Source organism: Cherax quadricarinatus, chromosome 33, assembly GCF_038502225.1.
Source record: "Cherax quadricarinatus isolate ZL_2023a chromosome 33, ASM3850222v1, whole genome shotgun sequence".
Taxonomy (NCBI): domain Eukaryota; kingdom Metazoa; phylum Arthropoda; class Malacostraca; order Decapoda; family Parastacidae; genus Cherax; species Cherax quadricarinatus.
The window spans coordinates 9,294,880-9,307,623 of NC_091324.1; positions in this window are offsets into that span (position 1 = coordinate 9,294,880).

The following is a 12,744-nucleotide window of genomic DNA, read 5'->3' on the forward strand; positions in this document are numbered from 1 at the left end:
AGGTGGAGAACTCTCAAGAAATTATCAGGAGGTATGTGAGGAGCTGAACAGGAGATTAAGGAAGTTTTTACAGTAGAGCCAGGAAGGGCTGTGGGAAGACAGCACAGAAGGGAACATCAAGAGGGAATATACCAACAAGTGTTGGATGACATACAAACAACTGAGGAGAAGGTGAAGAAGCTAAGTGACCTTGACACCTCAAAGGCGATGGGACCGGACAACATCTCCCCATGGGTCCTTAGAGAAGGAGCAGAGATGCTGTGCGTGCCTCTAACCACAATCTTCAACACATCCCTTGAAACTGGGCAACTACCTGAGAAATGGAAGACAGCTAATGTAGTCCCCATATTTAAGAAACAGAAACGAGGCACTAAACTACAGACCCATGTTTCTGACATGTATTGTGTGCAAAGTCATGGAGAAGATTATCAGGAGGAGAGTGGTCGAACACCAGGAAAGGAACAAGATTATAAATGAAAACCAGCATGGGTTCATGGAAGGAAAATCTTGTATCACAAACCTCCTGGAGTTTTATGACAAGGTAACAGAAGTAACAAACGAGAGAGAGGGGTGGGTTGATTGCGTTTTCCTAGACTGCAGGAAGGCCTTTGACACAGTTCCCCACAAGAGATTAGTGAAGAAGCTGGAGGATCAGGCGCATGTAACAGGGAGGGCACTGCAATGGATCAGGGAATACCTGACAGGAAGGCAGCAACGAGTCATGGTACGTGAAGAGGTATCACAGTGGGCGCCTGTGACGTGTGGGGTCCCACAGGGATCAGTTCTAGGACCAGTGCTATTTTTGATGTATGTGAACATGATGGAAGGAATAGACTCTGAAGTGTCCCTATTCGCAGATGATGTGAAGTTGATGAGAAGAATTAAATCGGATGAGGATGAGGCAGGACTGCAAAGAGACCTGGACAGGCTGGACATGTGGTCCAGTAACTGGCTTCTCGAATTCAATCCAGCCAAATGCAAAGTCATGAAGATTGGGGAGGGGCAAAGAAGATCGCAGATAGAGTATAGGCTAGGTGGACAAAGACTACAGACCTCACTCAGGGAGAAAGACCTTGGGGTGACCATAACACCGAGCACATCACCGGAGGCACACATCAACCAAATAACTGCTGCAGCATATGGGCGCCTGGCAAACCTGAGAATAGCGTTCCGATACCTTAATAAGGAATCGTTCAAGACACTGTACACTGTGTATGTTAGGCCCATACTGGAGTATGCAGCACCAGTCTGGAACCCACACCTGGTCAAGCACATCAAGAAGTTAGAGAAAGTACAAAAGTTTGCAACAAGGCTAGTCCCAGAGCTCAGGGGAATGTCGTACGAGGAAAGGTTGAGGGAGATCGGACTGACGACACTGGAGGACAGAAGGGTCAGGGGAGACATGATAACGACATACAAGATACTACGGGGAATAGACAAGGTGGACAGAGATAGGATGTTCCAGAAAGGGGAGACAGGGACAAGGGGTCACAACTGGAAGCTGAAGACTCAGACGAGTCACAGGGACGTTAGGAAGTATTTCTTCAGTCATAGAGTTGTCAGCAAGTGGAATAGCCTAGCAAGTGAAGTAGTGGAGGCAGGAACCATACATAGTTTTAAGAAGAGGTATGATACAGCTCAGGAAGCAGAGAGAGAGAGGACCTAGTAGCGATCAGTGAAGAGGCGGGGCCAGAAGCCGAGTCTCGACCCCTGCAACCACAATTAGGCGAGTACAATTAGGTGAGTGTACACACACATTCTATTAGTTTAACCGTGTCATTTATCTATTGCCATGTTTGAACAATTTCTACAGCTGCTCTTATCTTTCTACAAGAGGAGGATTTGACATTTGTCCAATTTGAACTGCGTCTGCCACTTCTCCGAGCACATTTACCTCTACTTCTGAAAAAAATGGTAACATGAAAATTAGCTTCCGCCCTACTGATTGTTCCCAGCGATGTTGCTATGTAATTCCTTATTTCCGTTATGTACAAAGAATGTGACGACTGTTGTCCAACACTCCCTCCTTTTAAATGACATCTGTGTGTGCCCCGCATTCCTATTTCTTCCCGTTTGTGCCCCTTAACCCTGGTTCTATCTGTTGATGGTTTCCAGGGTCACTATACTTCTGGTTGCTGGACCTGATCGGTCAGGCTTCTTGTGGTCAATTTCAAGGCACATCGCCCCCCCCCCCGCGGCCCGATTCTAGACCAAGCCTGCCTGAAGGCCTGATCAATTAGGATACCTGAATATTTTCGGGAGGCAGGGGGAAGGATATTAGTGATAGCGACAAGCAGACACACCTAGCAGAAACAGCCTGGCTGATCACAAATCCTATTTTCGGTTTCACAAGCGAGATTATCCTATGGTTAAAACTGGTCGAGTCCTGAAGATTGTTAAAAATTATGGATATGATCAAGACTGCGAATAATAGGCTTAGAATTGTTTTTGATTACACTGTGCTCATGTCTGTATTATAACAGTAAATTAGTTACGATAACAGCAAATTAGAACGCTCATGTAACATACTCTTAAAAAAGTTGAAAGTTATAACGTTCAAGTAACATACTGTTAAGACGGCTGAAAATCAGCAGTGATGACAGTGAATGAATTAATGGCGTTAGCAATTTCTCACGTTAGTTTCAATGAATAGCCAAACGGTTCTAGTAATTTGAAATCATGCAACTCTAATCACCACTTACGCATGTTCTACGATCCGAAAACTTCTTAATTTACTTAAATACGATTTACAACATTCTTAAATTTAAGCAGAATACGTATTTATAAGAAAAGTAGGCTGCAAGTCTCGCAAGCCAAAGATATGATGTCGAAGACCCTAAACCAGGCCTCGCAGACCCCAGACGCAAGACCAGATCTCGCAGAACCCAGATCAGGTATCACAGACCAGGCCTCGCACACGAGATCTTCAGAAACGAGCATTATCAAAAGGCACAATTGACTTTGTAATGGCGAGGGCATTCAAGCAGTAATTGTGTTGTGTGAGCTGTGGTATCTGGTAATTACTCGAGCCACAAACTGTTTGGTGGAAACACAGGCAGCATTCCTGGTTATTCAACACCATATAAAAATAAGGCAGAAACTGGAACGAGGTCATGAAGACATGACAGACGAACTAGTGGGCAGAGCGGGTGAACGGATGGTGTGGATACACGGAGGGATGAATAAGTGGAGTGGATACACGGAGGGATGAATAAGTGGAGTGGATACACGGAGGGATGAATAAGTGGAGTGGATACACGGAGGGATGAATAAGTGGAGTGGATACACGGAGGGATGAATACCTGGAGTGGATACACGGAGGGATGAATACCTGGAGTGGATACACGGAGGGATGAATACCTGGAGTGGATACACGGAGGGATCTATGATGCCCCGTGTTTTATTAGCTTCTATAGTGTTTTAGCAACCTGCAAACATTTATCAACAACCACTAATATAAAATAATGAAAATTGCTGAAAACGGTTACTATAATTAAAAGAAAAATATGCTGGTATTAAATTATTGAAATCTCATTCAAGTTACTTCTCTACTAAAGGAAAAAATCATTAATATTGTATTAAAACAATTAGATGTCATTAAAAATATCGGATGAAGATTTTCCCCAGAAATTCTTATAAAACTTGCGATTTTGGCTTAAATAGCAACGTTCTTCTTGCCGAATAGGGCAAACGAAAATTTGTGTATGCAATAATCATTCTGAACCTAACGAAAAACTATTTCATTGAGTATGTTTATTATTAAATTATTGTAAACTTATCTAAAATATATTTAGCTGGATTAGGCTAAAATAAATTGAGCTTGTTATAATAAGGTTAGGTAAGTTTTCTAAGGTTCCTTTGGTACAAAATAATTAATTTTTACATTAACATATTGTAATAATGCTGGTAGAATTACCGACAACATGTAAAGTAAAACGACACAAGTGCAACTAATGTGACATTTTATTGTGGCAAAGTTTCGCTCTCCAGGAGCTTTATCAAAGCTCTGACAAAGCTCCTGGAGAGCGAAACGTTGCCACAATAAAAATGTCACATTAGATGCACTTGTGTTCTTTTACTTTACATTAACATAAATGAAAAAAATATACGTACAAGAGAAAATTTTAAGAAAGACTAATTTTAAAAGAGTTCTTGCTAAGAGATCAATTTTACCTATTCGGCACGACATTATATATATATATATATATATATATATATATATATATATATATATATATCACAAAAAATAAAACTAAAAACTAAAAATACGAGCTCCGTATATGTAAGCTTCACGCTGAAGCCTCAACCACCAAACTAAAATGTGTATACCAAAACGGTCACATCACCTAAGTCCGCAGCAGGAACAAGGGACCTCAGAGCTTGGGAAGTGATCATATTTCCACTATCCTTGAGGGATGTTGAAACTGTCTTGATGCAATCGTAACCGGCGAGTATTTTACGCTTGTCAATACAAAGTATCTTGCCAGAAAACATGACTTAAAATTACTATAATGTCTTTGGCACATCTAAATGATCTCTTATGTTCCATTACCTGAGCGATTAAACTTCAATTTGATTCCTCTATGTATGTGGGGAAGAAACTGTAAAATATATATAAAAAACGTCACTGACAGAATGGAAACTATTATCGAAACACTGTTTCACCTGGAGGGAGAATCATTATTTCAAGTCTATAGAGAGCACATGGTAACTATAGGTTTCTGTAGTTCGAAGAGGTGGCGGGGAGTTGAGAGGTGAGAAGCTGCCTACGTCAGGTCAGGAGGGAGGAATGGATATGTGTGCTGAGGTGCGTGAGCCAGAGGTCTCACCAATTAGAAACTCCACTTGTTTTAGTGATAGTATCTGTGGTATGAATGAGAGCAGATTCAAGGCTTTGTTCTTTGTATGACTGGTTTCAGACTTTACCTGGAATTCTGTGTTCCCCAGATACGGCAAAGGTGACTCTTTCTCGAGAAACCAGTGATTAAAACATTATCCTTTCGTGTAAATTAAACATTCGGTATTCTCATGCATGTTTCTGAGAGTGCTACAGTATTATTACCTCTACACCAGTGTTAAAATATTCAGTCAGGAGCAGTAATTATTCACCAGATCTAAGGTAGTTTGATTCCCCGGTATCATTTTCTGAGGATTACTGTTCCGGCGACCAGGCCTCAGACCAGGCCTACTGGACTGACGGCTTAACCAATAAGGCTGTTGGCAATCAGTCGAATGCAGGCACAAAAAATTTACAAATGCACAAATAAATATAATATAAAGAGCCAAAAAAGAAAAAATACTGCAGTAAAAACGGTGGTACAGCCAGTATGGGTAACGCCGCGCGACATATCCAATTCACGGCCTCACCATGCAAAGAGATTTTAATCTCATGACGGGAGCCTCCCAGCCTCCAGCCCTCCCCAACCTCATCCCCTGCTTACTCTGCGCTTATTAATCAGCTCACGCCAGTAACCTATACAAACCCCAATCTCCGGCTGTAATAGGAGATTCCAGGGTGGGGAGGGGGCGGATACCTACCATCGTGAATACCATGATTGTATTCAGAGGGGGAGGGAATGGAGAGGGTGGGGAGGATGAGGGTGAAGTAAGAGGAGAGAGAGGATGAGGGAGGGTAATGGAGAAGATGGAGGAAGAAGAGGGGGTGAGGAATAAGGAGACGTTAAGGGAGAAAGGAGAGGATGAGGGAGAAGGAGGTGAGGAAGAAGGTGTAGGAGGAAGAAGGTGGGGAAGGAGGAAGAAGGTGAGGAAGGAGGAGAGGGAAGAGAGCGTAAGAAGGGAGAAGGTGAGGAAAGAGAGAACAAGGAAAGAGAAGGGAAGCAGGAAGAAGGCTAGGAAGTACGAGCGTGTGGGGGAAGATGAGTAAAGGGGAAAGATAGAGAGGTAGAGGAGTGAGATGGCAAGGGAGAAGAGGAAGAGTGAGCGGGGTATAGCAAGGCAAAAAAAAAAAAGCAGATATTTTTTAATCAACATTATTAGGTACCCGGATACCTTTCACAAAAAGCCTTTAATATTTCCAGCAGGTACTGGGGTGTTCTTATATCTCATGTAAGAACACTCCAGTACCTGCTGTAATGTTATATCCCATGTAAGAACACTCCAGTACCTGCTGGAATGTTATATCCCATGTAAGAACACTCCAGTACCTGCTGGAATGTTATATCTCATGTAAGAACACTCCAGTACCTGCTGGAATATTATATCTCATTTAACATTCCAGCAGGTACTGGAGTGTTCTTACACAGGCTACAAAATCCCAGCAGGTTCAGGAGGTTTCTGACATTTCTCCCCGGATGTGACCCCCAACAGTCGGCTAGGTAAGGATGGAACGAGTGGGAGGGGAGGAGATGGGTGACAGGTGAGGGATGGTAGGGAGGGGTAAAGGAAATTCAAGAGATCAGGGGAAAGAAAATGAAAATGTGTAGCGGAAGCTAAATGTGAAGGAGTGAAGAGGAGTAACGAGAACCAGAGTAAAGAAAAGGGTATTAGTGGGTCAACGAGAGGAGAAATTGGGCACGAAAATAGAGAAAGTAGAAGAGAAAGACGGAAACGAGGCACTGAAGAGAAGAGAAAGGAAGGAGAGGGTTGTACGCATCTCTAAAGGCATTTTGCAACGTCCCTGCACATTGCGTCGGCATTTTCTGTCTTCTCGTGCATCCTAGACCATGTTGTTATGGTCAAGTAACTGCGAGAGGCAGGAGTGACCTGCCTAAATACATGTTGCCCTGGTTTGAGTAAATGCTGAGAGTGAGTGAGTGAGTGAGTGAGTGAGTGTGTGTGTGTGTGTGTGTGTGTGTGTGTGTGTGTGTGTGTGTGTGTGTGTGTGTGTGTGTGTGTGTATACGTGCGCGCGCTTTTAATAATTTTAGTAGTTCCGAATACATTTCCAAACCTTTTCCAAAAATGTCAAGTCACTGCTATTGGTCTATATTTTGTTTTGCGACTGCTTTACTGCTACATTTTATTAGTGGCGCTATATCCACACTTTTTTTTAGCGGCACGGATGACAGGAAGGTTATTCAGTGCCATTTAGTATATTCGAATAAAAAACTCATTCAAACATCACATGTATTACATGTAACACCACATACAACATGTAACACCACGCAACACCAAATACTCAAGAAATAAGCTCCGATAACTCGATCCACCACATGCTAGTCCCACTCAAATCCAACCCCTCTCACTCGTGCATTTATCCAACCTAAATTTGAAACTACCCCAAGTCCATATACAACATTAAAACCAGAGAGAGTGAGAGTGAGAGTGAGAGTGAGAGTGAGAGTGAGAGTGAGAGAGAGAGAGAGAGAGAGAGAGAGAGAGAGAGAGAGAGAGAGAGAGAGAGAGAGAGAGAGAGAGAGAGAGAGAGAGAGAGAGAGAGAGAGACAGAGAGACAGAGAGACAGAGAGACAGAGAGAGCTAGCTGGGGGGAAGGACGGGGGAAGGGAAAGTAAGTCTGAAGGTGCCAAATCTATGGACTAAATCAACCAATACTTCTTAAGCCAAAACTTAAGACGGGAGATATAGTGCCTATCAGGGATGGTTACTACGCCCAAGTTCTAAACTCTTCCTTTTACTTTCTATCTCTAGTATTCAATTACAAAATTACATTACGAGTTTCAGTCATAAATATATATGTTATAATTTCAAAAAGTTACATTCAACAGAGACAAATATTAGTATTACCTTACCTTTGATATACCTCTGATGAGTTTCGAGTCTCTCTATTCTCGGAGCCCGGCCATGGGCCAGGCTCGTCTGGTGCTTGCCTGGTCAAACATGCTGTTGCTGGTGGAGGCCTGCTGCCCCACGTATCCATCACAGCCTAACTGATCTGGCACCTGGTGAAGATACTTGTCCAGCTTCCTCTTAAAGACTTCTACACTTTTCCAGCTGTGTTTGTGAATACTTCTGGTACGATGTTGAATAGTCTGGGGCCACGAATATTTCGCGGCACAAATCTATAACGATTGTGGCTGTAATGTGTAATACAGTTTTACTGTAAAATAATTTAGAGGTGAGAGTTATGCTGATGTCCCGCATCTCTGTGGACCAGGTGTTTTCAACCGAGGGTTTCCATACCCCTTGGGGGGTATGGAAACCAAATAATGGCGGTATAGAACTCGATCTCTGAACAATTTACCATTTTTCTATAAACATGATAAAACCCCATGGTTTTCTTCTAGCTGTTCCTAGCTATCCATATGTAAGGTAAAACTAAACCACTGACATCTTTTGAAAGTCGTACTGTTACGTAACAGGACAGGTGGTGGTGATCATTTCAAAAGTTTGGCCAAGGAGGTATGGGGAACATACTGGGCAATCCATTGGGGGTCAGTAATCGTAAAAAAGGTTAAGAACCCCTGCTGTTTAGGGAGCTTAGGTTGGTACAGGCGAGAAGTGCGCTAAGGTGGCCCCTTTTTCCCCCTGCTGAGGGACTTTAAAAAGCTGGCAGGGTAGAGGTTAGAGGTGCACTGAGGTGGCCACTTTTACCCCTGCTGAGAGACCTTAAGAAGTTGGCAAGATAGAGAAAAGAGGTTCACTTAATGAGCCACTCTTGCCAAGCTTGCTGCCTCCGCTGGTGAGGTAGTGAGAGATGGCAGGGTACACTAGGAAGATATATTAGGGTATATTAGGAGATGGGAGGTCATACTAGGAAGATGAAATGGTAGAGTAAACTAGAATCAGATGGGAGGATACACGAGGGAGAGATGAAAGCAGCATGTGGGAGACAAGAGTGAAGAGAGGAACTGAGAATAAAAGCAGAGAAGAAAAATGTGAGAGCGTAAGACGGGAGCTGAATATGAGAAGAAAGGAAGAGAGGGAAAAGAGGGAAGAGGAGAAAGGGGGAAAATGAGAAGGGAAGAAGAAAGAGGAATAGGAGGGAGGGAAAAAGAAGAGTGTGGGAAGGGGGCAGTGGCAGATTTGGGTAAAGGTTATTTCCCCAGTATTAATTGATAACATTAATATTCTGTTTCTTTTTATGGTAACAGGCAGAGTGCCAGAGTGAGGCTGCCTACCATAACACCAACCCACACGCACCTATCACAAAAAGTATGAAATAAGGGAAAGCATGAACAATATTAAACCCATTCGGAATGGGGGGGATGGCGGAGCTGCTTTACGTTAATTTGAACAATATATAAAATGGGAAAGCTTAAGTCGTACTTGTTTCTGTTACTCTCACGTTGTGAAATTCTCATTTCGCTGCAGATTTTTGTTTTAGACCATAACGGCACTAAAACATTTACAATTGAAATATGTTTTTTTACTTTTGAAAAATAGGAAAACTCTCAAATATAAGGCAAATTATAATGCAGTAGATTATCCTACTACCTTAAGTCGCCGGTCACTAAATGTACATGTCAGAGTTTACACAACACTGGTGGGCGAGTCATGTCTACCTACCTGGAGGGCATTCCGGGGATCAACGCCCCCACGGCCCGGTCCACGACCAGGCCTCCTGGTGGATCAGGGTCTGATCAACGAGGCTGTTACTGCTGGCCGTACGAACCACAGCCCGGCTGAACCGACACCGACTTTAGGTATCTGTCCAGCTCCCTCTTGAACACAACCAGGGGTCTACTCGTAATTTCCCTAACGACTGGTGGGAGGTTGTTGAACAGTCTTGGACCCCTAACACTTATTGTATTTTCTTTTAGTGTACTAGTGGTGCCACTACTTGTCACTGGGGTTATGTTGCATAGTCTGCCGAGTCTTTTGCTTTCATAGGGAGTGATTTCTGTGTGTAGATTAAAGACCAGTCCCTCCAGGATCTTCCAGGTGTAGATTACGATACATCTCTCTCGCCTGTGCTCCAGTGAGTACAAGTGCTTCCAAGCGTTCCCAGTAGTTAAGGTGTTTGATGGAACTGATATGTGCAGTAAAGGTTCTCTGTACATTATCTAGAGTTGCAATTTCACTTGCCTTGAAAGGGGATGTTAATGTACAGCAGTATTCCAGCCTAGAGAGAAAAAGAGATTTTAAAAGGATCATCATTGCCTTGGCATCTCTTGTCCTGAATGTTCTCATTATCCATCCTATCAGTTTCCTCGCAGATGTGATAGTGGCACTGTTGTGGTCCTTGAAGGTGAGATCCTCAGACATAACCACTCCCAGGTCTGAAAAATTTTACTTATAATGCTAAGTAGTCTAGTTGATGTTTATAAGAATGTTTTCATAAGGATAGATCAAGGGCAGTGAAGAGCCCTGAGACTGATCAGGTCTGTCTTAAAAACGATGATCACTAAGGTTTTGCAAAAATCAAAACTTAAAAGAAAATAATTTGATTATAAAATATGAAAATACACATGTAGCTGGACTTAATCCGTATAACGATGACGTGCATAGGAAGCACTTGCTTATTACACATGCTGCTCCCACAGTGAACACAAGGACCTCACCGCTACCCCGCTACAAAATATTTACTGCATCTATATCAAAAATAATATTTTGCTCTAAGGATAGCACAAGTATTAAGAAAAAAGATAGACCACGCCAAACTAGGGAGTCTCCTTTGTTTTGCCTTGCGCAGCTAGAATGAAAGCTCAACGATAAACCTGAAATCTTAAGTGAGAAACTATCACAATCACAGTATACTGGGACAAAGTAATTCAAATACATTAAAATAAGAGGTAAGTGAACCCAGTAGAGTCCCTGAGAATAGTAATGAAGACATTACACTAATAAAGATCAAAACTTGGAAGTATACACAAGTTGTGTAGGCTCGAATGTAGACAATAGTGATCAGATGGTGGAGACCAAAACCTGTACAGTGACACTCCGGAGGATTCTGAGAACTACTGCTCCTACTAAACCTTGGCTTTCATTCCCGGGACACAATCAAATAAATCTGAGGCGATAAGATATTATGATCTATCAAATAAATCAGAAGAAACTGGTGGAAAATAATTATGCAGATCTAGACGGACAAACAGTACATTACTTATAAATGAGTGTACAAACATAACTGCTGAAACAGGGACTAAATCAAATGAAATAATCGTCATGTCAAGCCTCATAAATGACTGCCAGCAGAAAATTCTAAAGTGTTGGTGCTATACTCACATACAGTCATCTGAACTACCAGGAACGCTTTTATTCCCTTCAACTGTATTCCTTAATACGTAGGCGAGAAATGTACATAACTTACAACTGGAAAATCCTGAGGGATGGGTCCCAAAACTGAACACTAAAATCACACCCTATGAGAAGAGACTTACCAGGCGGTGCAAAATACCTCCACGAAAAAACAGGGGCGCGACGACCATAATGATTATAGTATCCGAGGTCCTCGACTCTTCAACGCTTCCCTCTCCGTGCATATGGGGAACTGCCAACCAACCGCCAGCTGTCAAGAAAGAACTGGACAAGTTCGTCATATCAGTGCCTGACCAGCCGGGCTGTGATTCGTACGTTCGTCTGCGTGCAGCCATCAGTAACAGCCCGGTTGATCAGGCCCTTGATCTTCCAGGCCTGGTTTCGGACCGGGTCGCGGGGGGCCTTGACCCTGAGAAAAGTTCTTCAGGTATCTTTGGGTATCGGGGGCATTTACAAATATTGACAGCCTGCTAAAATGAATGGAACACGCAAATACAACCATTCAAATCTCTTAACTAAATGCATATAGCCTTCCAAGACTTGCAAGTACTGCCACCCAAAAAAAAGAGTTATAGTTCAACAAACATTGTTATGGGTCAAACTATCCTGCATTGTAGCTGAGGAAAAGGAGGGGAGCTTAAGCCACAAGAACCTTTAACTGATCGTGGTTACTACCGTGCAAACTGCAGATAAATTTTAGTGCCAAAAGGCGAAAAGAAAGGCCAGAAATTATCAGAATGTATCACCACCTCGAAGCCGGTTTGAAATGGAAACAAAGCCAGAGATTTAGTACATCAAACTCCCGGACAATTCCAACATCAAAAAAAGCAGCATAAAGAAAAATATAACAAAATAAGCAACAACAACAAATACTATTTATTATTGTACTTCCCACAGATTAGCTTTCACAAAGGCCCATATAAGAATACATTGACAACTAAATATGGCTCAATGTGTACTTGCTATTTAGATGCGACCGAAAAAAAGGAACACACACGACAAACAGCAAACTCGTTCCACAGTCTAATTGAAGTTCAGACCTGAATATACACTGGAATGATCAACCCAACACAAACTTTTAAGAGGGTGTATTCAACAAATTCAATTTCAGCAATATATGCATTGACAATGAAACAAAATCGGTAATTGGAAAGAGCCGATATATGGAGGAGCGAGAAGAGGTCAGGTACCAGGAGAGATGAGTCAGAGGCGTGGTGATATGTTCAGTCCCCGAGTCTTCATTATAAATAAAACCATATACAAAAGGTGTTCAGTCCCTGAGTCCTTAATGAAAAGGTCTCTGAACAAGGTTTCCAATTACTGCTTTTGTCTCTTCCCGATGCCCTCCATCCTGCCCATCACCTCGCCCTCTCCTCAACTGATCCAGCGGGTCTACCACGGGTTCCTTCACTGGTTCATACCCCCGGCCCCCGCCTCTCCATTCATCACACTATTAATCATTGAGAGAATTAAAAAGGAGTGATTTATAAGTGTGCACAATAGCCTTGAGGATCCGCAGCTTTGAGCCAGTTATCAAGATTTAATCTGCCACATTACCTCCGTTGACCCACCAGCGTCGAAACCTTTCATCTTACAGCAACTGTACAGGACCCCACACATGATTCAC